The 25,283-nt window shown below is 42.3% G+C and overlaps 1 protein-coding gene and 1 long non-coding RNA gene across 3 annotated transcripts in view; both read right to left on the bottom strand.

The window, feature by feature from the left end:
- LOC310698116 overlaps positions 1-3,646 on the bottom strand; it is a 54,678-nt gene extending 51,032 nt beyond the window's left edge. Inside the window, exon 1 of one of the 2 annotated variants that reach the window (XR_014521330.1) lies at positions 3,094-3,646. This is a non-coding gene — a long non-coding RNA (uncharacterized lncRNA). The remainder of the gene's footprint in view (positions 1-3,093) is intronic. The other variant, XR_014521331.1, reaches the window with a different exon arrangement.
- Positions 3,647-11,482: 7,836 nt separating this feature from the next.
- Positions 11,483-25,283, bottom strand: part of LOC310698071 (uncharacterized protein) — a 318,973-nt gene continuing 305,172 nt past the window's right edge. The window contains exon 2 of the mRNA XM_083484828.1: positions 11,483-15,921. The gene's annotated coding sequence lies outside the window, so the exon portion shown is untranslated. The remainder of the gene's footprint in view (positions 15,922-25,283) is intronic.

Genomic DNA, 25,283 nt, shown 5'->3' with positions numbered 1-25,283 from the left:
CACCTTAACATTAGGATAGAATTGTCTCACTGCCAAATAAATACCCCCAACCTTGCCACAATGCTGATTGGCTAAAGGCCAGTGGAAAGTCCCAAAGGCTTACAACACTATCCTATAACATGTAAGCTAAGAAGCCTTAGGTCAGATGTGGGGGATCTCAGGCCTAGGGTCTTAATGCCTTCAGCCCTCACTTTTTGGCATTTGGCACTCTTCCTAGGCTCATAGCTATCAACCTTCAGATTTGAAAATAAGGGACCAGCAGCCTCGAAAATAAGGGATCAGCAGCCAAAATAAGGGATTTTCCGAACACAGGTATGTTCAACTTCTGAGCCCCTCCGAGCCAAAGGCAGAAAACCCAGCCAGCAGCCAAACAAAGCCTCAAGCAGTGGTTCTCACAGAGCAGCAACCCAGCAAAGGGGATGCAGCAAGGAAAAACACCGTCACCTCTCTGCTGGGAAGCACTGAGCAAAGGCGAGTCCCCAGGCAATGCAGCTGATTTGATTGGCACAAGGCATGCAAGCTCCAACCCCCAGTCCTTCTTAGACTCCTTATTGGGTGGGCAACGCAGCCAAGCAACACGGTTGGAGCCTCCCTCCTCCCGGGCCGGCAGGGAGGGAGGGAGAGAAGCTGAGGGATAAGGGACTTTCCCGCCAAATAAGGGACAGTTGACAGCTATGCCTGGGCTGTTTGTGATTTACACTAGCTTTTGGCGGTGGTGTTCTTTTATGTGTTGGGTTTTTTTTGTGAAAGCGGTCAATCCTGGGTGAAATGGGAAAAGATATAGAATGGCATTTTGTTGACGCTGTTGTTTTGTGGACCCTGTGCAAAACTACAGGCAGCAACAGCACTGAGTCCATGAACTGCCACATGGAAGCACATATATACACATCTACCCAAGAGTAAGGGACACGGGTGATGCTGTGGGTTAAACCACAGAGCCTAGGACTTGCTGATCAGAAGGTCGGCGGTTCGAATCCCCGCAATGGGTTGAGTTCCCGTTGCTCAGTCCCTGCTCCTGCCAACCTAGCAGTTCGAAAGCACATCAAAGTGGAAGTAGATAAATAGGTACTGCTCTGGGAAGGTAAATGGCGTTTCTGTGGGCTGCTCTGGTTCGCCAGAAGCGGCTTAGTCATGCTGGCCACACAACCCGGAAGCTGTACACCGGCTCCCTCGGCCAATAAAGCGAGATGAGCTCACAAGCCCAGAGTCGGTCACAACTGGACCTAATGGTCAGGGGTCCCTTTACCCTTTACCTTTACCCAAGAGTAAATTATATTGAATTCAACTGGGCTAGGCATTCTGTACTTGTCTTTAAAGCAACACCATCACCCCGAGAGCAACAACCTTGCCCTCCTAAAGAGCAGCTTTAGACCTTGCCTCGCCTCCCATTAAAGCTGCTTCTTTGTCAGCTTGGGGGGGGGAAATGTTGTTTCCTGTGATGGAAGGATCTCATCTTGGCTCAAATTGAATAGTCTTGGTTGAAGCTGAGTGATTTCTTTAAAAATCAGGAAATAGCTTGGCTTATATCATAGTCAAGCTACATTGATTTCCAGGCTTACATCCCACCCATCCAGGTCCAGGCTCTCACTGTATTTCATATAAGTATTATAAAACCCTAAGACTAAGTCTCAGATTTTTAAAAAATAAAAGTTTTGGGACCTTCATTACTTATATCTCCTTTTCTGTTGGCACTCAGATTGCCAAACTCTCCTGAGGATGAGGCAGAAATTCAATTCAGTTTGCATTTACAAGTGAGCTTCACACTTTCTGGAACAATACATAAACCAAACAAAAGCCATCCTTCAAAATTCATACTTTTCCCAAATTTGAAAAGCAGTTCTCCAGCCATGTAGTGTGTGCAAAAATGCATACAGTAAATCAGACCAAGATGTGGATAAAAATGAATATATTAGTGAAAATAACATGCTGTATGTAGAAGATAATTTGTTTGCAAAAACGTGTGTCTTAGGTAAAATCGCATAGTAAATTTTTGTATGTATGAAGAAATGTGCACTGAAATGCTGATGAATGTTCTTGAGGATTTAAAAAAACTGCAAATTGATTTTGAAATGTGTAGAACTAAACGTAAGACTGGAAAAATGACAAACTGGAAAAAACCTGAAATCAACATTCATCTGTTTCTATTCATCCTACACTCAAGAAGGGCAGCCTGTTCAGTAACAAGTAGCCACCAGCTCTCATTAGTAATTAAAGATTCAGAGATAAAGTAATTTAGCCTTTCCAAGGTAACTGCTTGTAACCATATATAAAAAATAGCCTTGTTTTTGTTGTCTCTGCTTTTAATTTCAGACTTGTTTGCTTCCTTGCTATTGTCACATATAAAATAAATCTTCTTCTGTATTTGTACATATAGGCTGAAAAACAAGTTTCTTGGAGGGGTAAAAAGCACTGATCAAGGACTTGCCATTAATGACAAAAGCATTTTCCCAGGGTATTAGCATGCTTAGTCTTTTTTCTAAGATGACTTGTGTTTGGGGCCTGCCTCAGATAAAGAACACTGAATCTAATGGAAGCTTCCCCTTAAGCTGTGGAGCTTCATAGGTGACCTCTGAACTTCTCTGCCTGTGATATGTGCCACCAGAAGAGAATCTCAACAAATCAAAAGCAGCACAAAGAGAATGGGCAAACACAGGGAACATAGGGTAGATGAGCACCACGGCTCACAAGAATCACAAGCAGTATATATTATCTTGAAACTCTTGTTTTAGGGCTTCATTTTGAATTATTTGGGAAGGCAGCACCAAATTCATTGCACGGTTCTTGAAATAGTGTCATTGAGACCATCTGGATAGAGATGTGGAAATGTTTTCAGGTTGTTTCTGTAACATTTTAAAAAAAAACTTTATTGTGAATAATAGATCTTTCTATTTATGGATTTCATAACTGAGAGAATGAAAATCAAGAAAATGTCCAACAAAGTCTTGTATTTCTCAGATTTAATCACCATCTACTGAGTTTCTCAACTGAGAGATGGGAGTGAGATCTGCCACGGCCTAAAAATGGCCTAGAGTGTATCCTAGATGCAAAATGTATTGTACAGTGGTACCTCGGGTTACGAACGCTTCAACTTACGTTTTTTCGGGTTACGGACGTTTTTAACCCGGAAGTAAGTTGTGAGAGCTCCCCGAGGCCTCTGCCGGTGCCAGGAGACAAGGCCCGAAATCCGAGGAGGCCGAGGCCTCCCCATATGCCAGCAGACAAAGCCCGACTTCCGAGGAGGCCTCCATAGGCCTCAGTGGATGCCAGCAAACAAAGCCCAACATCCACAGGGCCTGCAGAGGCCAGAGGGCTAGGCCCCAACATTCGCAAGCCTGCAAAGGCTTTCTGACTTTGCTCCAGCCACAGAAGGCCTCCGCAACAACCCCAAGACATCCACAGGATCCCAGCCCCAAAGTTAGGTAAGGATCACTTACCTAGCGAAGACATAGAGCAATGAAGCTGTTAAGAAACAACAGGAGCCTCTGCCGGAAAGCCCTTTGCCCCACCCCCTAGCTGTAGCAAGATGGGTGGCACCTAGCCAGGTAAGCCCACCTACCCTGTTGTGGGGGGGAGGAGTGGAAAACGTTAAGATTCTTTAAGCCCTTTATCAGCCCTTGCCCCACTCCCAGCTGTAGTAAGATGGGTTGCCCCTAGCCAGGAAAGCCCACCTACCCTGTGGGGGGGGGGGAAATTTTGGGATTCTGCAAGGGATTTTGGGGTTTGTTTATCCTGTGCCTGTGCTCTGTGCTTTGTCTCTGTTTTGTGTCTTCATTTGGGGGACTTCTGGGGGACTCTGCCTTCTGCCATTGTTTTGGGGATCTGTGGAACTCAGTTCAGCTTTCTGGGACTGCTGACATGAAGCAAAGCAGCAAAGGCAAGAGAACTGTGATAAGTGTTGAGGTAAAGAAGGAAATTATTTCTAAACATGAAAATGGGGTCCGTATAAGTGATCTGGCAACACAGTTTGGGATGCCCAAATCTACAATTGGTACCATCTTAAGAAATAAGGATGCTATTAAGGGGGCCAGCGTTTCAAAGGGTGTTAAAACACTCAAGCAGTGAACACAGACAATGGAAGAAATGGGGAAAAAATGCTTTTAATATGGATAACTGGAAAACAGGAGGCTGGTGACAGCATTTCTGAAAGCATAATTTGTGAAAAAGCTTTACAGTTGCATTCTGACCTCATCGCAAACGCCCCTGGACCAAGTGCTGAGATTGAGAGTTTCAAGGCAAGCCATGGGTGGTTTGACAAACTTAAGAAGAGAACTGGCATCCACAGTGTTGTGAGAAATGGTGAAGCTGCCAGTGCCAGCAAATTAGAGGCTGACCAATTTGTTTTGGAATTTAAAGATTATGTTGAGTCGCAGGGCTTCGTTCCCCAGCAAGTTTTCAACTGTGATGAGACAGGCCTCTTTTGGAAAAAAATGCCAAAGAGGACCTATATCACAAAAGAGGAGAAAGCATTGCCAGGACAGAAGCCCATGAAAGACAGGCGAACCCTTTTATTTTGTGCAAATGCAAGTGGAGATTTTAGTTGAAGCCTTTGCTAGTCTACCATTCTGAGAACCCCAGGATATTTAAGAAGAACAATATCATAAAAAGCAAATTGCATGTGATGTGGAGGGCAAACAGCAAAGCTTGGGTAACCAGGCAATTTTTCATTGAGTGGGTTCATGAAGTGTTTGGGCCAAATGTGAAAAAATACCTCCAGGACAAAAATCTTCCAATGCAGTGCCTGCTTCTTATGGATAATGCTCCAGGTCACCCTCCAGGCTTGAAGGATGAGTTGTTGGAAGAGTTTGCGTTCATCAGTGTAAAGTTTTTGCCCCACAACACAACTTACCTCATCCAGCCCATGGACCAGCAGGCCATATCTAATTTTAAGAAGCTTTACACCAAAGCACTGTTCCAAAAGTGCTTTGAGGTGACCTCAGACACAGAGATAATGCTAAGAGAGTTCTGGAAGAATATTTTAATATCCTCCATTGCTTGCATATGATAGACAAAGCATGGAGGGATGTGACTCAGAGAACACTGAAGGCAGCATGGAAGAAATTGTGGCCAGAAACAGTCCCAGAACAAGTAACAGAGGCTGTTGAAGAGGATGCTCCTATTGTTGAGGAAATTGTGTCTCTGGGAAATTCCATGGGTTTGGAAGTGAGTTGTGCTGATGTGGAGGAGTTAGTGGAGGAGCATAGGACTGAGCTCACCACAGAAGAACTTCAAAACATTCTGATGGAGCAGCAAATGGTGGCAACTGAGGAAATATCTTCGGAGGAGGAGGAGAGCAGAGAAACTGCACCTACAGCCTGGAATGGGACACTAAGGATGAGTTAACAAAAGAAGTCATGATAAAGTGGGTGGTCGACTTCGGTTACAATATTGAATACGATAAATGGGTAAGATTATGGAACGAAGGTATGAATTTTACAGCGTGCTCCACCTTAAGAAAAAATTTACTAAAAATGATGTACCAGTGGTATATCACCCCGGTTAAATTGGCAAAAATGTATAAATTGAGTAACAAAGCCTGTTGGAAATGTAAACTTAAGGATGGGGATCTCTACCACATGTGGTGGGCGTGTGATAAGATGAAAAAGTTTTGGGATCTAATATATAATGAACTGAAAAAAACTTTTTAAGTATACATTTCCTTTAAAAAACGGAGGCTTTTCTATTAGGGATAATAGGGGAGGAGGTGGAAAAGGAGGATCGTAAACTATTTCAATATGCTACGGCTGCAGCTAGGATCCTTGTGGCTCAAAAGTGGAAATTACAGGAGACCCCAACGGTGTTGGAGTGGCAGACCAAACTCTTTGAATATACAGAATTAGCTAAAATGACATAAAATGACATAAAATTCAAGACCAGAAAGGGACAAAGTTTGAAGAGTGGGGTAAATTTGTTGCATATATAAGAATTAACTGTAGAAGTCTAAAAACTGTAGCAGTGTTAACTGCACATCTTGTGATGTGTATAGAAGGCAAGAGAAGATATAAACTAAGAAAACTGAAGCAGGGAAGGAAGGAAGTCCGGGCGTGAACTTACGCAGTGTAAATAAGATGACATAAAATGATGATTGTAAAAGATTAAGTTTTATTTATGTTTGTGAAAAAACTAATAAAAATATTTGGGGGGGGGGGAGAAACTGCACCTACAGCAACAATCAAAGAACTGCTTGCAAAATGGGCTGAAGTGCAAGCTATTGCTGAAAAATATCACCCTGATAAAGCTGCTCTAAGTTATGCTGCTAACACCTACAATGATAATGTGATCTCTCACTTTAGACAAATCTTAAAACAATGACAAAAGCAAGTCTCAATCAAAAAAAAATTGGTAAGGAAAAGATCCAGGGAGTCTGAACCAGGTGGCAGTGGTGTAAAAAAGGCAAGGGAAAGAATGGCAGGAGAGAAATTATTGTTATTGTGGAAGAGAACCCTGAGCCCCCATCCAAACAGTGACTATCATCAGCACAGGTAAGAAAAAAATCACATTTTCATTTTGTACTGTTTTATTGATTTCATTTTATGGATCAGTGGCTTTGTTAGATAGTAAAATTCATGTAAAATTGTTATTTTAGGGGTCGCTTTTCATCGTCTGGTTCCTGTTGAGTGTTTCGCTGCTAATCAGAGGCTTCCTGTTGAGTCTACCAGCTGTTGGGTCCTGAGCACCCACGCAACACAGAAGTTATATTTGGAGGTTTTGTTTTTGCTATTTTTTGCATTTTGGTTTGTGTGGCCTTTTTGTTTTTTTGACTGTGACTTGTTCTTCATTTTATGGGACTGACTTGTGACTTTGTTTTTGTGACTGTGGCTTGTGACTTCATTTTTGTGACTTGTTTTTGTGACTGTGTGGAACCCAGTTCAGCTACTGGTTGATTGTGTGGCTGCAGAAATGGATAAAAGCCCCCCCATCCAAACTGACTATCATCAGTGCACAAAAGAAAAACAATGTTATTTTTTTCCATCTAAAATACTGTCTTATTTATTTTATAGTACAGTACATTGATTATTGCCTTCATTTTATGATTCAATGGTCTCCTTAGACAGTAAAATTCACGTTAAATTACTGTTTTAGGGGGCGTTTTTCATTGTCTGGAACGGATCAATCCACTTTTCATTACTTTCAATGGGAAAGTCCGCTTCAGGTTAAATACGCTTCAGGTTAAGTACGGACTTCCAGAACCAATTAAGTACTTAACCTGTGGTACCACTGTAGTGACTCAGCATCCTGTAGTGACTCAGCAGTCCTTTCTTATTAGTAATCATTGTTGACCAGAAGGTTCCAGGTTATCTGAGCCCTCCTTATATAGCTGCATGCAGGTGTGAGAGTCAGTCAGTCTGTCTTCCAGTCTTTCTGTCATTTCTCAAGCTATGCAGTCCTACCACTTACTCCTCAGAGCAATACAGCAGAGATGATGCTATGAAATCAGCAGGACTTAACAAGAGACCCTTAATGGGAGATCTGCTGCAGTGAAAGCTGAAGGAACTGCTCCCTGCTGCAAGGCCTTCTCCAGCTGGCCTTGGAGCAAAACCCTGACTCACTGGAAAAAAACTCTTTGGTTGGAGCAGAGTGTAGGTGCTCTGTTACTGGGGTACTGGCCCCTCTTGAGTGTGAGGTTGGTGTCATGTGCAGACTGCTGTTGGAATGTGCAGGTGCAACACCTACAGTATGAATTATTTCCCAGATCCTCTATGGAGTAGCAATATGGGGCATGGATCCAAATGCTAACAAAGCCTTAGAACAAAGAAAGGAAAGGCAAATGGTTCCCCCCCCCCTTGCTCTCTCTCTCTGCCCCTTTCCTCATCACCATGACAGCATGCTGCATCACAGAGGACCATGAAAGATGTAGTTCTTCCAAGGGCTGTTGAAATACGTCACTGTTTGCATCTGGGCATGACTTGAGCAAACTTGCCAAACTCCCAACTTAATACTCTTATCGTTCATTAGAAGACCTGAGATCTTTGTTAGAGCTGCCACTGAAATCTCACCCAAAAGCAATATTTGGAATGAATTGGTGGGACTTTCCTCAGGCTAAACATCTGAATTTCAAAACAAGTCAAAGGCATTTTGACATTTCTCAAGAGGGTGGAATGGGTTCTGCCCAAAGCTAGTTTGTCATTGGATTTTGCCAAAAGAGAAATCCCGCTTTGATTGATGCCACATAAGTGGAAATGTTGCCTGTTCTGCTGCAAGGTGATGAAACTGGGCCATGTGTTGAGCTACTGACATGCTATAAACTCCCAGACCGCCAAACATCTGGCAGGCAAAACAAAGTCTTTGATGAGCTCGGTAGCAGCAACTCAAGCAATTGCCTGACTCTTTCTCAAATTATAAATGAATTCTCTGTCACAAATTTCCAAGGTTGGATCTGGAATTAGGGTAAGGTGAAATCAGTTAACTGCCTGTAATACTGGTCTCAGGGGGCATGTGTCAAGGGGTGTGATGGAAATACCTATCAATATTTGTTCTCAATTTCTCATTTTCCCAACCTTCAATTCAGTTCTATGGCAATTTCTTTTTTAAAACCTCATAAAAAGTGAAGTATTTATTAAGGACGCAGGTGGCGCTGTGGTCTAAACCACTGAGCCTAGGGTTTGCCAGTCGGAAGGTCAGCAGTTCGAATCCCCACAACGGGGTGAGCTTCCGTTGCTCAGTCCCTGTTCCTGCCAACCTAGCAGTTCGAAAGCACGTCAAAGTGCAAGTAGATAAATAGGTACAGCTCCGGCGGGAAGGTAAACGGCGTTTGCGTGCGCTGCTCTGGTTCACCAGAAGCAGCTTAGTCATGCTGGCCACATGACCCGGAAGCTGTCTGCGGACAAACGCCGGCTCCCTCGGCCTATAGAGCGAGAGAAGCACACAACCCCAGAGTCGTCCGCGACTGGACCTAACGGTCAGGGTTACCTTTACTTTTACCTTTTTAAAGTCTTTATTAGTTAGCTAAGGGCCATTAATTGGACGCGGGTGGCGCTGTGGGTAAAACCTCAGTGCCTAGGACTTGCCGATCGTAAGGTTGGGGTGAGCTCCCGTCGTTCGGTCCCGGCTCCTGCCAACCTAGCAGTTCGAAAGCACCCTTAGGTGCAAGTAGATAAATAGGGACCGCTTAATAGCGGGAAGGTAACGGCGTTTCCGTGTGCAGCGCTGGTGCTGGCTCGCCAGACGCAGCTTTGTCACGCTGGCCACGTGACCTGGAAGTGTCTTCAGAAAGCGCCAGCTCCTGGCCTCTTGAGCGAGATGAGCACGCAACCCCAGAGTCGGTCACGACTGGCCCGTACGGGCAGGGGTACCTTTACCTTTACCTTTAAGGGCCATTAATTATCACCCAGAGCCAGGTAAGAATGAAACAGCACACCTGACCTTCGACGCTACAGCACTACTAATAAACAATATCACAGTACAAACAAGTAATACAAAAAGTATATATGCTCTGTGTGTGTGTATAACACAACTTGATACTTTAAGACAAGGTAAGCAACCACTTGTTATCCAGCTATTTTCTCTCCTTCCTCCCCACTTTCATGCTGGCTCTCAACCAAATGAAATTCAGCCTGTTCCTTTTTTTATAGGCAGAACTACAGCTAGGAGGCATGCTAGATCAAATGGTCCTATGGTTCTGACTTGTGAGCAGAAAGGCCAGTGTGTTCTTTCCCCCCAATTCCTTTTGTCCCTCAGTCACTTTGCTATGCTTTTGGAGAATGGCGTAATAATTCATCAGCATTTCAATGCAAATTTACCATAACAAACACATTTTTGAATGCACTTTTGACTATCATATGAATTTTTGCATGCAATTTTTCCCAAGGCAATGCATTCAATGTATGTTATTTTCATTAATATGTTGATTTTATTTTCCCCTAATTGATGCATTATCACACACTTGTTTTACTGGAGAACTGCATTACAACATTCCAGTAAGTAGAGATTCTGAAGGACAGCTGTGTTTCTATTTGCATATTGTTTTCAAAAGTGTGAATTTGGTTGGTTCACCTTTAAATGCTAACTGAATCAAATTTAACTCTCATTCATAGATGGGCTACCTATTCAACTATCCCCTAAACAGGTGGACAAATAATACAAACATCTTATCTTTATTTGTAATACTGGCAATACTGTTCTGCATATGACCAGCCAGTGGCGTAGCGTGGGGGGTTCAGGGGGGGCCGGCCGCACCGGGCGCAACATCTGGGGGTTAGGGTTAGGGGGCGCAAATCCACGGGTTAGGGGGCGCAAAGTACTTGCCTTGCCCCGGGTGCTGACAACCCACGCTACGCCACTGGACCAGCATTACATGATTTCTTTTCTTTTTGCTGTAAAGTTTACAACATCCATACCCATTCAACAAAAGGTATGCCCATGAGTGTCTTTAAATGTGCCCTATCATATATGGCAGGAAAAAATACATGAAGACTGTGCTTCAGAGTTGTGAAATAGGTTAAGATTCTGGTATTCCATATCTGAGCAAATAGCAGTAGGTCACTAAACTATGGTGACCAGATTTTTTTCAATGAATCCGGGGACTTTTTTTTTTTTTTTTTTTTTTGAAGCTGAGTAGCAACAGGGAGTCAGTAGCGGGGATGGTGAGGCAAAAGACCCTGAGCCCAAGCACACATGCATATTGTATAAAGGTGCAAAGCCCTTCTTTCGCACCCTGTGAAACATAAATGTGCAGAGTTTTTTAAAAACTGGGCAATGGCCACCCACTCACACCTCCCGAGCCTTCCCTGATCAGTCAAAACAAAGGGGGCAGGGGGGGGGAGATCTGTACCGCCAGACACCCCCGGTTCCCCTTCGGCTGTGGCGGCGGCAGTCAGAAGCCCAGAGCCAGCCTAGTAGCACAGTTGGCTCTGGCTGGCTTCAGGAGCTGCTTGCGGTCATGGCACCCGCCCTTTTTCCTTTCCGGAAGTCCCCCTATGATGTTTGGTAACCCTACACTAAACTTCTTCCTCACAGGGATTTGCCATTTGGCCTTGGGCCAGCCTTAGAAACATCTCAGGAGTTTCAAGTAGAGACTTCGGAGTTTTTGATAAGGCCAGCATAACTCCCAGGGTGTTTCTGTACAGCCATCCCTTTAACGTCCCAAGGTGACTATACTCTTTCTCTGAGGATTGCTGTCAGTGTAAGATTGCAACTTTAGAGATTGTATCACAATCTAGATTACAATTTAGAACTGTCTGAGAGCTATTACAAACAGTGCTTATACCAGAAGGAACTTCCCTTAAGGCATCATTTCTTTCCTCCACCCACTTTGATTCTCTTTGCTATGAGATGAAGGTGAGACCCAACATATGCTCTGCATATCATGTGCTTGCTCGCGTACCCAAGCATACTGTCACTCCTCGTTACACTAGAAGTCTCCTGAGCACAAAGGGAAGTGGAGTTTCAGCGGATTGGAAATGCATGCTTCACTGAGTGCACTGGCAAGTTAGTGACCATCTGCAACAGACGCCAAGGGTGATGGGTTGTTGCTGGGTTGCTGATGTTGTTTTGTTTGTTTGTTGTTTCTTCTTCTTGCTTAACATTAAATTTTGAAGACATGTAAAAAAAAAAGTATTTCTAAGCAGCTGAATACAAAGCACATCAAACACATCTGGCATCAAAACCCTTCTGGAATTGATAGGAATCTGAATTAATTTAGACAGGAGTTTACTTGTGATAAGTTATTAAGCATCTTTTAAATAGCACCCATGGCTAAGAAAGCTGTATGTGAAGCAGAGAAGTCAGGAGTCCAGATTTCTCCTCTGCCATAAGAAAACATGATAGCCTTAGGCAAGTCACATTAGGCTCAGCCTTGCAAGCTTGGGGAAGGAGGTGAGAGGATGCTATGAGCTGAGGCCCAGATTAGGACCATGGAAAAACCGCTCCTGGAAGTTGTGGTGAGATCCACAGAAGAAGACCTTTGTCAGAAACGCCCAGCATCTGAAGAAGAACAACCTGTTTATAAAAGACTACGGATGGATTCGCCAGTATATCCAGTCGAGTCAGAGGCCTCTCTACCACCAGAGGATTATTACAGGATCCAGGTGACATCTTGTGAGAAGAAACAGTCCTTAAGGTACTGGGGTCCTAAGCCATATAAGGCTTCCATTTCTTTTCTTACTTTTGCCACTTGGTTCATCCACTACCAGCATGTAGCCCCAGAATGTTGCCACAGGGGAATGCAGCTGTTGGACTGAACAGAATTCCCCCATCCTTGCTTTAACAGCTTCCAGTGAGTATCCTGGACAGGAGATAAATGCCATGAGGTTAACCACTTCTCAGCACTATATGGAAATATTTTAAGAGTAAAGGAAGGGGCATCTTTCTGCTTTCCTATGCCTTAGAACAGGGGTAAGAAGAAGTTACATCTGGATCTATTGGATAGTTTGCAGTTGATTGGCAAGGATGTGTAACAATAGCAGCAGCTGTGGGTGGAGGAGAAATTCAATTCAGTATGCATTGAAAGCCAGATCTATCAATTTCACACTTTCCTAAATGATATGCTAACAGAAAGACAGCTATTCTTTGAAATTCACACTTATCTGAATTCTGCAATGCATTTCTCCAACCAATGTTTACAAAAATGCATGTATTAAGGGAAGGCATGCATAACCATGGATATATTAATGAAAATAACATACAAAGATGCACTATACTAGGGGAAATGGCTTGCAAAACCGTTTTATGTATTAGTCAAAACAGCATATAAAATTATATTAGGAAAAATATCACACTAAAATGCTGCTGAATTTCCATAAAGTTTTTTTTTATCACAAATGGTTGCAAAATATGGAGTACTGAACTTAAAACTGATAAAATGAGAATGTAAGAGAACTGAAATTGGCAGATCCTTCCAACCCTAGCAGCAACAAAATTATTCCACTTCTTCTGTTTACCTATACTATTGCAAAAATGAAGAATGCTTGGGTTGACCTGGAATTATTTGTGTGTGTGTGTGTGTGTGTGTGTGTGTCCTGCCTTTTCCCCTGAAGGGACTCAAAGCAGAAAAAAAACCCAACAACTGATGAAAGCATAGAAAGAGCAATCATTTAAAAACAATTAAACATTCATAGAATTAAACTATATGCATTATGTTAAACCTATTTAAACCATGCCAATCATTACAATAAACACAGCATGCCCCCCTGCCCCCCCAAATGTTTCTTTCTTTCTTTGAAACCATCTGGTAGTTCAGGCTGAGAGAGAACATCTGACCTTGTTGAGTCAATGAGCTTCATTGGATCTTCCCATTCTCAGGTCAACATTCAGTTCTGGTACATAAAAGAAATTCCTGGGCTCAGAATTTTTTCTCTCTCTATGCCTTTTGCACCTAACTATGTTTGGTAGATCTCTAGATTCTAGTAAGAAAGCAAAGTCAATCCCACAAGCAGAAGTCTGTCACTCCATCTGCCACCCCTCACTATACAGCTATAAAAATCTAGTGTTTGAAGCTAGAAACCCTTTAGCAGTCTATAGCATAGCAGGAGAAGGCCACAGGTGAATTGGAAAAGGTGCCCTTTCCTTCCTGTTTCTGAAACTCACTGTATCTGCACAAGGCCTGAACAGGATAACAAGAATGAAATTGCTTGCAATGGAAAGGAGGATTAGACAGGCCATAGCTATCTTTGGAGACCTAATAATGGTGTATAAAATTATGCATGGTGTGCAGAACTATAGCTGGGGGTGGGGTGGGGAATCTCCCTCTATGAACGTTAGATCTTGTAGACATCCAATGCAGTTGACTAATGGGAGATTTACAAAAGAAAGTACTTCTTCACACAGTGTATAATTAAACTGTGCAGTTTGCTCCACCAAGTAGTTGTGATAGCCACTAACGTGGATGGCTTTAACAGAAGATAAGACAAATTAATGGAGAAAGGCTATCAACAAGTGCTAGCCGCAAATACCATCTGCTGGAAACCACAGGAGGAAAAGATGTTGTTGCATCCAGGTCCTTTGTGTAGGCTACTTAGAGGCATCTGGTTTGCCACTGTGAGAAAAAGATGCTGGATTATAGGCTCTTCCTATGTTCTAGATATGCAGCCTCTTATAACAAAGAACCTCAGAATTTAAGCAGTGGTTGGATGGGGCCCTGCATCAAATAGAAAGCTAGAAGACCTCTGAAGTATATTTAGAATTCAGTGATTCTAGGTCAAATGCCAAGGCTTTTTTTATTAGCTTGGCTGTGATCAACTGCCCTTCCAGCTTTTCCCCCTCACAGAACTTCATCAATGGTCAGATCACTTGGCTGCATCAGAGGCAAAGATGAGGCTCTTCCCTTCCCAAAAGTGTCTTAGTCTCTCAGATTCTAAGCCATTGCTGACTCAAGTGCTTTGGCCAAAAGGTAATATATAAATGTTGCAAGGAATTAAGAACCATTCTTACCAATGTTTGACACCATCTCCTGGCCAGTTTGGCTCTACTGATCTTCCAGTTCCCACCCTATTTCTTTTCCAGATATCCACTCAACTGGCCTTAGAACCAGCCCTGGACTCATTCAGGAGGCGTGGCATCTTGGGGAAAGTTGGCAGAACCAGCTGGTGAGGATACACTTATATGGGCTGTGAATATAAGAGAGCTATAACTCTCAGTCTGGACAACAGCTTCTGCATATTAACAGGTTGTCTCAGAATGGGAGTATAAGAAGAAACAGGGCTTCATTGTTCTAAGAGCCTGCATATCAAAGATAACCATTTCCTGGCAAATTCTCTCTTCCCCTCCCTGCAGATCCTTCCATTCCTTATCTAAGCATTAAAACTGGGATATTTCAAAGAGGAACTGGGCCTTCATCGTAGCCAGATACTGCTTTTTCCATGGCCAGGAATCTGGAGAACTTAGTCAGATTTCTGCCTTCCTCAGCCCCAAGGACCAACCCTTAAATTTTTAACTGAATGTCAAACCATTACAAGTAAAATGAATGAAGTGTGTGCAGAAGTAATTTGAGAAAAATTATGATTGTCTGCTAATTAATCCAGTTTATTTTTTAATGAAAGAATTATTTATCATAAATATTCTTGGGATGCATGCATCTTTAGGACACTTGTACAATATCTGTCATTTTGTAATTATGGTCTTGCAGAATGGCTTCCCCCCTCAAGTCATATTAATCACAATTCTGACTGCATTATGGCATTTAGACCCTGATTCAGACAACAAAAACTTCATCTCCCTTTGAAGAAGCAGAGAGAAAGTACATTATCTAGCTTTCTTTATCAAAATGGCACAGTTGGGAGAGAGAACATGTGTCAAGCAGATCTGACTCACATAAATAGGAGCTAAGGTCCCTTCAGGCCCCCCAATAAAATATTTGCTCTACTCCCAAGTTGATGGGCATTGCCATTCAAATGGTGTGCATGTTCCATATATTGAGATTATGTGGGGTGGAGCTTGCCTGCCCCCAATATTGGCACCGCAGCTCACATACAAAGTAATTTTGTAAATTTTATTGAAATTGGCACCCCTTAAAATCCGTACAGCTGCTTTACTACAACTCATCTCTGCCCTGGCCAATCAACAGTGTTTCTATTCCTGTTAGGCTTCTGACAAAGACCGTTATTCATCTCACTGTCTGCTGTTTAATGCAATTAGTGCAATTATTTTGGCAATTTACACAAGTTACAAATTTAACATAAATTATTATGCAGGGTCCAGGCCACTTCATACAGGGAGAAGCAGTCCTTGAGGTATTTCAGTCCTGTAAAGGTAAAGGTACCCCTGCCCGTATGGGCCAGTCTTCACAGACTCTAGGGTTGCCCATCTCACTTAAGAGGCCAGGGGCCAGCGCTGTCCGGAGACACTTCCGGGTCACATGGCCAGCGTGACGAAGCTGCTCTGGCAAGCCAGAGCCGCACACAGAAACGCTGTTTACCTTCCCGCTGGTAAGCAGTCCCTATTTATCTACTTGCACCCGGGGGTGCTTTCGAACTGCTAGGTTGGCAGGCGCTGGGACCGAGCAACGGGAGCGCACCCCGCTGCGGGGATTCGAACCGCCGACCATGCGATCGGCAAGTCCTAGGCACTGAGATTTTACCCACAATGCCACCCACAATGCCCTTATTTCAGTCCTGAGCCTTTTACAAATTTATAGGTCAAAACCAGTACTTTGAATTGGGCCCAGAAACTAATTTGCCGCTAGTGTAGCCAGGCCAGGATTGGCATTATATGCAATTATGACACTATGATGATACTGCAGATCCCTGGATGACATCTCTCAGTGGTTTCATATAGAAATTAAATAGCATAGGAGACAGAACGGACTCTTGAGGAGCCCAAAGCCACAGAGCTGATCAGCGGTCTCCTAGTGCTACTTTCTGGTAGTGACACTGCAGGGTAGAAGTCAAGTACTGCCAACTCCTTGAGTTGCTCTAGAAGAGCACCATGGTCAATGATGTCAAAAGTCTTTGACAGGTCAAGGAGAACTGACAACATTGCATTCTCTAGCCACTTTCTCCATTCCATGCACAATTTAAATTTCTATCTCATGGTCTATTACTTTTTTCTAAACTAAATAGTCATAAATGCTGCAACCTTTCCGTGTAGGAGGGTTGTTTCATCCTGTTGATCATTTTGATTGCCCTTTCCTGAACCTTTTCCAGCTCCACAATATCCTTTTTGAGGCGAGACAACTAGAACCGTACACAGTATTCCTAATAGATTTGTGTAGGGTATATACTATACACAGCACACCATAGATTTGTATAACAACAATATGATACCAGCAGTTTTTATATGCATGTTTTAAATGAAAATCGCAGCTGTTGGTAAGTCTGTTCTGTTTTGATACCATGAGTTGCAAGTAGGGAATCCTAACAAAATCCTTACAAAAATCCCTTCTCCAAAGCTGTAATTTGAAAGGCCAGATTGGCTGCTTTTATTGCAAATAGCAGCTCAGGAGAGATCTTCCTCAAGAATGTGATAGGGAGAGAAATAGTCCTCCTTTCCATTCTTCATGGCTCTTAGTCTGAACAGGGTTTCCCCTTATTTTCTACTTGCATACCATTAAAAATACAAATCTTAGGGCATTCTAGGAAATTGCCATCACATCTAGTTTGGTTCTTCCATTATGATGATAAAAAGAGGAAGAAAACAGTAATTGTGGAATTTCATCTCTTCTGTGCATCCACAATGCAAGGAATGGGGGGAAAAGATATGGAGGAACGGAAGGATACATGCAGTACAAAATATGTAAATAAAAATGGAGAATTCTGCATTATGCCCACATCCAGAATGCATCCAGAATGCATTATGCCCACATCCTGGTACCGACCAGATCCAGGCCTGCTTATTTTCAGCAAGCTGTGTCCTGTGCCTCAGACCAGACCATAGGCTACTATTGCTTTCACCTTGGTGAAAGGTTCTTCTGAGTAGAAGCATTGGCACCCCAGCTTTGGAATACCTCTTCAGAAAGGCTTGCCTGGTGTCATCATTGTGGTCTTTTTAGTGCCAGTTGATGACTTAAAAATATATATATATCCCTCAGTCTCTCAAAAAAGCTTGCAATTTTAACAAGTACGTATTTGATTTTACTGCTTTTTATTCACTAATAATGATCTGTATATGTTTGAATTATCAATACCTCTCCTACTTCTGTGTTGCAAATAAAGATTTTGTGATATTATGGGTATTTTAACTGCCATTATTTTACTGGATAACATATAAATACAGCAAGTAAAGAACAAGATAAATATTTGGGTTTTGTGTAATAGATTTCCTTGGCTACCTGCAGCTTTTGACGCTAAATTAAAGGGACTGGATTTCATAACTGAGCCAAATTTCGAGTACGTCACTCTTGTCTTGGCCTTTATTGATAGGATTCTCTGTGGTTGGGACCTTGCCCCAGTTTACAAAGCAGTTTTGAGCAGAAAGAAGATATTGATCTGGTATCACATGGATAGTGAAGGGACAGCAGGAAGAAAGAAACCTGAGCAATGGAGCTTTCTCTTTCCAATTGCACCATGGGCTAAGATGCATGTGGTGTGAGTGACAGCAGAATAAAGCCTAGGGAAAAAGCACCGTTTCTCCATAAATTATGTCTGCGGCAACAAAACTCCCAAGGAAATCCAAGATAAATCTTGACTCTCTGGCATTTATTACGCATCTAAACGAGATATGCCAGATGCTGAGGCGAGGAGGCGGGGGAAGATGGGGGTATCAACAATTACGTTCTCCTAACCATTTTTTTATATAAAAAAACACATTCATTTTATGACACAACGTGCATGGAATGATTCATGTGTCAGGTCATATGGATCCCAAATTGTGTAAGAAGTATAGTTTAGTGGAAGAGCACTTGCTTTACATACACAAGGTAGCATGTTCAAACCCTGGCATCTCGACATAGGGTTAGGAGCAGTTCCCTGTCTGAAACCCTGGAGAGCCATTGACACTTTAGACCAAGTATGGGGAACCTTTGGCTTTCCAGATGTTGCTGCTCCTATCAGTCCCAGCAAAGGTGGCCAGGAATGGTGGACATTGTATGCCGAGAGTGGCAAGTTGTGCTTAAAAGCCCTGCTCCTAATGTTCTCACCCTTCACATGTGGAGTGGGAATGTCTAGAGCAGGTTTGTGAACATGTTCAACTAAGGCAACACCCAAATAATGTGTTCACGCCATACCATTATAACACGTCAAGGGAAAACCCTGGACAGTTCGTAGGATTCCCCATGGCTGTTAAAATGGTATAATGGTGCTTTAAATGTATGGTGTAGATATGACCTCAATGCACTTACAATCACTCCAGGGATCAGGGAAGGATTTTTAGTACATTCTACAGAACGTGCTTACAATTCCCCTTCAGACCTTCTCATTATATGTAGAAAGGTCAGCAGTGGAAAATAGGGGCAATGCAAATAGGGGTATTGGGGCAGAGTGGTGAGCATTCCCCGCTTTGCCACCTACTCATAATCAGAATTCCATGTTCAAGCATAAGACTATAGATTATTTTGCTAATTAACCAATTTACGGGGGTGACATATAGGGTTCATGTGCCAAAATAAACACTTGTGCATCACTGCATATAGACATGTACAGTGGTACCTCGGGTTAAGAACTTAATTTGTTCTGGAGGTCCGTTCTTAACCTGAGGTACCACTTTAGCTAATGGGGCCTCCTACTGCCACCACACTGCCACCACATGATTTCTGTTCTCATCCTGAAGCAAAATTCTTAACCTAAAGTCCTATTTCTGGGCTAGTGGAGTCTGTAACCTGAAGCGTCTGTAACCCAAGGTACCACTGTAGGTCCTTTTTCTTCTGAAGGGAGAATTGTGTCACAAAGTGGGAAGACCCTTCTGATGTAGGCCTTTGTTCAGCAGCAATGAATCAGTTCTCAGGGAACACTCATGGCTACATTGCACTATGCATTAATGACTCAAGATTCTTGGAGTGCTCTCTACACTCCACAAATGCTATTTTAAAAGCCATTTAATAAGAACAAAGGGTCAAGATTTCAGTATTTTCAGGAGAGCATTGACCTGGGTGCAACACTTCAAAATCCCCAGCCACTTTTCATGGACAAGCAAAATGTGATCCAGATACTAATGTCAAAGCTTCCAAGCTGTAAATTTTTTTTTTGGTTCATTGACTATTTTTATCCTAAAAGAATAATGCATACAGTGGTACCTCAGTTTATTAACTTAATCCAGTCTGGAAGTCTGTTATTAAACCAAGGCGTGCTTTCCCTAATGAGGCCTCCCACCACCGCTGCCCTTCCACCATTCGGGGTCCGTTCTTAGACCGAAGTAAAGTTCGCAAACCGGGACACTACTTCCGGTTTTGCAGAGTTCGTAAACCAAACCATTCGTAAACAGGGCTGTTCTTAAACCGAGGTACCACTATACATGCAAACACACACACATTCAGAATTGTTCTCAAGGTTATGGAGGGGGTGGGGATCTACCACATGCTCTTTCTTAGTCTCTCTTCCAATCCTTGCTCAAAACCCAGATTTTCAGTGAAGTCTTTGGCTCAATGCAGTCTGGTGCCTTCAAAAAAATCTCGCTAATTCTAAAGGCAATCAGAAGTAAATGTGCACAGGATTACATCATCTGGCTTTGTTTCAATTCAAAATGAAAACCAGGGATGGAGGCCCTGTCCCTGTGGCACTCCAGATGATGTTGGAATCCTATTCCCTTCAGCCCTGACCATTGGCCATGTTGAATGGGGCTGACTGGAGCTGGAGTGCACCAATGGCCACTCACCCCTTCCCAGATGGGTGATGGTTGCAACCCCCCTTGCTTCTAGCCATCCTCCCTGGGCGGTCAGAGCTTATGTTGCTAGCTGGCTAGCTGGTAATTTACTTGGCTGGCCGGTCTGGGTATGACTGCCTGCCAAGACCTGAAGTTTAAATGGGCCATTCAGAGGCCCTTATGGCTGGTCTGTGCCTTGCTAGTTGACTGACCACTGTTCACTTTCATGCCTGGTTGGGCAGCGATGCATTTAAGCCAGCTGCACTGGATGCCCTCAGCGCCATTGGCAGAAGAAGCAAGCCCAGTTGCAATCTTAGGATGGTCACCTCTGTAGATCAACATCTTAAGGGGGACATAATTCTTGGCACAACCCTGACCTGGTTTCAGTCCTCCGGGTAGGACACAAACTTTGAGCAACTGGAACAAAGCCAAATGTAATCCTGTGCATACGTTCTTGGGACTAAGCTCCTTCAAATTCGGGCTTGCTTCTGCAGAAATATGCATGAGAACTGGCTAAACAAAAATGTCCATCTTCTCTTCTCTTCCCGTGTGTGTGTGTGTGTGTGTGTGTGTGTGTTAAAACTCTAGGTACTACACGACACTTGTAGTGTTCTGGAAATCACTGTTAACTGTGAATGCAAGTTGTATAACTAATTGTCCAAATAATTTTGACAATTTTTTTAAAAAACAAATACTTTTCAATTATCTTTTTGCATGTTAAGGGCAGGTTGAAATATTTGATCTCAAATGCACCTTCTAGAACTCATTTTTATTCTGCTCAGATGCAATTGCTTCCTTTCTGAACCTATGGGAGACCTCAAGTGGAATTGGAGGGCCTCCAAAAAAAGTGCCCATTTATTATTTTTAATAAAGATTGTCCAAATCCACAAAGCTCAAGAGCTTAATTAAAGTCAGAGAGAAGGGTGGTGGGGAGGAGGAGGGAGAGAGAATCAAAAGGAATCCTACGAAAAATGAATACCAAATCAGCCTGAAGCTATCCAAGAAAAACCAAAGGGATCTGACACCAATATATATGATTGATGTAAGGGATACGATATGTCAAGGAGAGAGAGGGGGCAGAGAGAAAAGAGAAAGAGAGGCAGAATGTCATATGAACACTACCCAGCATTGCAGAGCACATGGCCAAAGAGCAAATGTCATAATAGTTTCCTTATTTCTCCAACAGTCTAGTAGACTTAAGGCCACCAAAAGGAAGAACAAAAGAGGAGCCTTGCACTATCAGTCAACATCCCCTCTAGTCCAGCATCCTCTTCTCACAGTGGCTAACCAGATGCCTGTGGGAAGCCCTCAAAAATGTTCTGAGTGCAACAGCACTCTTCCCACTTGTGATTCACAACAACTGGCATTAAGAGGCATATTGCCTCTGACAGTGGAGACCTGACATAGACATCATGGCTAGCAGCTATTGCTTGCCTTATGCTCCATGAACTTTTCTAAAATTATTTTACAGCCATTCAAGTTAGTGACCATCACTACCTTGTGAAAGTGAACTCCACAGCTTGACCATGTGCTGTTTGAAGAAAGACTTTCTTTTGTCTGTCCTGAGTCTTCCATCATTTAGCTTCATTGGATGGCCCAAGTTCTAGCATTATGAGAGTGGGAGAAGAATTATGGGACATCTTGCCTTATAAGGATTCTCTGGTGAAAGCTATCTAGTTCCATCATGCTCATGAAAGCTGATGTGGTTGTAGTGGTTACAGTGTTGGGTGAGGACCTGGTGAAACAGGGTTCAAAGCTTCACTCAACCATGAACTTCACTTTGTGACTTTGGGCCAGTCACTGTCTTTTAGCTTAATCTCTCCCAAAGGGCTGTTGTGAAGATACAGTTAGGAGCGGGAGAAACATTTATGTTTCCTTGAGTTCATTAGAGGAAAAGAAGTGAAGAAGGAGGAGAATCGTATAGTTGGAAGTGACCATGAAGTCATCTAGTCCAACTCTTTGCAATGGAGGAATCTTTTGCCCAAAGTGGGGCTCAAACCTACAACCCTGAGATTGTGGGTCTACCGACTAAGCTATCTTAAGTACTAGAAGAAGAAAAAGAAGCCCAAATGAATTCTCTCTACAATAATTTGTGCTACTTTCTCTGATTCCTGTTCTTTGTTGTTTTTTAGCTATGATTTTTGTTAGTTGCTGTGTGTGTGTGTGTGTGTGTGTGTGTGTGTGTGACTTTTAGAACCGAAAGGCACATGATATGGGCATGCTCATGGTGTCTTCTTTCTGTTTTGGAAAAATCCTTGATAACTGTGATATTCACATATTTTAAAGTTATATTTCAGTGGTGTGGGGACTAACAGATGGACAACAAAAGTGGATCCTGTGAGTCCATTATTTGGAAAGAGACTTGCACTGAAAGGGTGAAAGGATAGAGCCAGCATCTACTACTCAGTAGTCTGAAGATCTCACTGCCTTTTCTATGTTTAAATGTATATCTTATAATCATCAATCTCATTTGCATATCTATTTGGACATATGGAATGCCTAAATCATTTATAAGTTAAAGTTGGGATTGATTGAATATTTTTATTATTATCAGCTTTCTTTCTTTTTTCTGTTATATTTGCAAAAATAATAATACCTTTAAAAAATGGAAGGCAGCAACTAAACATTCTAGCTAGATAGTGAGCATCCACACTTGGCAGCCTAATCTAGTGCATGTTTACCAAAGTCCTATTGATTTCAGTGGTGTTACTTCTAAGAAAGTGTGCACAGGATTGCAGCCAGAATCCACATGCTGTTGCACATTTGATGCATATCAGATTTATGCTTCCGATTCCTTATCCAAAAAGTAATACACATTCATAATCCTGGTAACTTTTACAGATCTCCTTAGTGTGATCAAGGCACCTGTCTACAAGTTAATTCAGCTTTATTCCTTGTTTCCACCACCCCATCCAATTCAGCCCCTCAGATAAATATTAAACCCTTCTTCCAAAGCCATAAATCCTCAAGTAACTCTTCTAGCAATATAGCAGAGAGGAATTATTGAATGAATAGATTAATCTGGCAGCATTATAATCTTAAAAAGTTTTTGTCACATAGATTTTCCATTGGGCTGGGGGGAAATGTGTCATTATTGAATTATACAGAAATCTGTGACTTTTAAATGGAAGTAGGTCTTAATCCAGATAAATACCATGGTTAGAGATATGTGAACAGCTACCAGCTGACGTCAGATGTGGCAAATGAATATGTTCATCCCATAATACAGCAACAGTAGGGTTCTGACCCACTGGAAACAGGAAATACATATTTATCCCCTGCAGAAGATGAAGTGAGCATTATCAATGCAAATTTGAAAGGCATCTGTTGAATATAGGATGCATACAGTTTGTATAAGTAACTGAAGAGAATATGTTCTATTAATACAAAATTTAACTCACTATGATGGGTGGAATACCTATGGAAAGAAGGTTAGCAAATTGAAAGGGCATCTGGAGGGTGTACAGTATGTCTCAATGCTCTGTGTCCTAAAATGAGTATTCAGGGGTTGACCCTGTGCTTCGAATGGTCAGGGATGAAAGTAGATGAAGTCCACAGCTAGTAGATGATCATAGTATTCTACCCCTGCCTTGTCAGCAGAAGCCCATCCAGGCCCATGCAGAGCTTGTTTGAGTCTTGTTCATGAGAAACACCAGCACGGCACTGCTACCTAATCTGATCTGATGCTACACACTAGTATGCAGTAACACAGCTCCAGATTTAACTATCAAAGCCTTGCGGAGCATACAGACAAGCAAGGGTATTTTGCCCATGGCCGTTTCACTCACTAAGTCCCTGAATGGCTGGGAGGCATTGTACATTCTTGGCATGACAGCATAAGCCTGCCAGGTCCCTGGTGCTCCACCCACTGGCTTAGCCCTCCAAGACCTGGGGCAAGTGTTCCCAGCTACCCCAGCCCCTTGCAGGGTCCTAGTCCCATCTGCTTCTTGGTCACACTAAAGCATGGTATATTGATGGTAACTGGCTGTTACATGTACAGTAACAAGACGACAATCAATCAATCAATCAATAACAGTATAATCTACCACAATTTGTGAAAGATCAAGTATCACTCTTAAATGCCCCAATTTCAACAATGGAGGTCAATCTGGCAGTTACTCAAGCAAAAATGGGAAAATCACCAGGTCCAGATGGCCTTCCAGCCTCTTATTACAAAGTATTTCAGGAGGAACTCACTGCTCCAATGAAAGATCTAATGAATGGACTACTGCATGGAAAGCTATTACCAATTACCTGGAAGAAAGCATATATTACTTTGGTTCCCAAACAAGATCAGGACCCACTGGACCCCAAAAGTTAAAGACCAATCTCGTTATTAAATAACGATTACAAAATCTATGTGGCAATGATGGCAAGAAGATTAAGAACAATTCTAAAAACCTATATACATGAAGACCAGACAGCTTCCTACCAACAAGACAATTAAGAAACAATACCAGAAATGTATTGAACTTTATTGAAATCTTAGAAAAGAAGAATGAAAAAGAAGCTATCTAAATATTCCTTGTTGCCGAAAAGGCATTTGATAACATTTCTTGGGTGTTCATGAAGAGAGTTATGGAAACGATGGACTTTGGGGCAGCATTTATTAAAGGGCTGGAAGCCATATATATGGGACAATAGGTGAAAATACTAATCAATGGAACTCTGACAGAAATATGTAATACAACTAAAGATGCAAGGCAAGGGTATCCTTTATCCCTCTTACTTTTTATCCTAACAATAGAAGTCCTGGCAAGAAGAATACACGAAAACAGTGGAATTCGTGGAATCTGAATAGGACAGCAAAATTATAAATTAAGAGTCTTCGCAGATGACATGGTCTTAACTTTGGAAAATCTTCTGAGGAGTGTAACCAAGGCATTGGAAACTATAACCAACCTCAGAAAGTTGGCAGGTTTTTATATAAACAAAAATAAAACAAAGATACTAGCAAAAAACTTAGACCACAAAACTAAAGAAACAATAGAAACTTATCAGAGATAAAAACAGTGAAGAAAAATACCTGGGAATTTGGATCTCAACTATGAATTTGAATTTTTTAAAAGATAACTATATTAAAATTTGGGATGGAATTAAAAAGGATCTGGATAGATGGG

Source organism: Podarcis liolepis (genome assembly GCF_965112155.1).
Source record: "Podarcis liolepis genome assembly, chromosome: Z".
NCBI lineage: Eukaryota > Metazoa > Chordata > Lepidosauria > Squamata > Lacertidae > Podarcis > Podarcis liolepis.
Note: the sequence above shows the minus strand (reverse complement) of the source record. Positions and strands in the feature narration are given on the sequence as shown.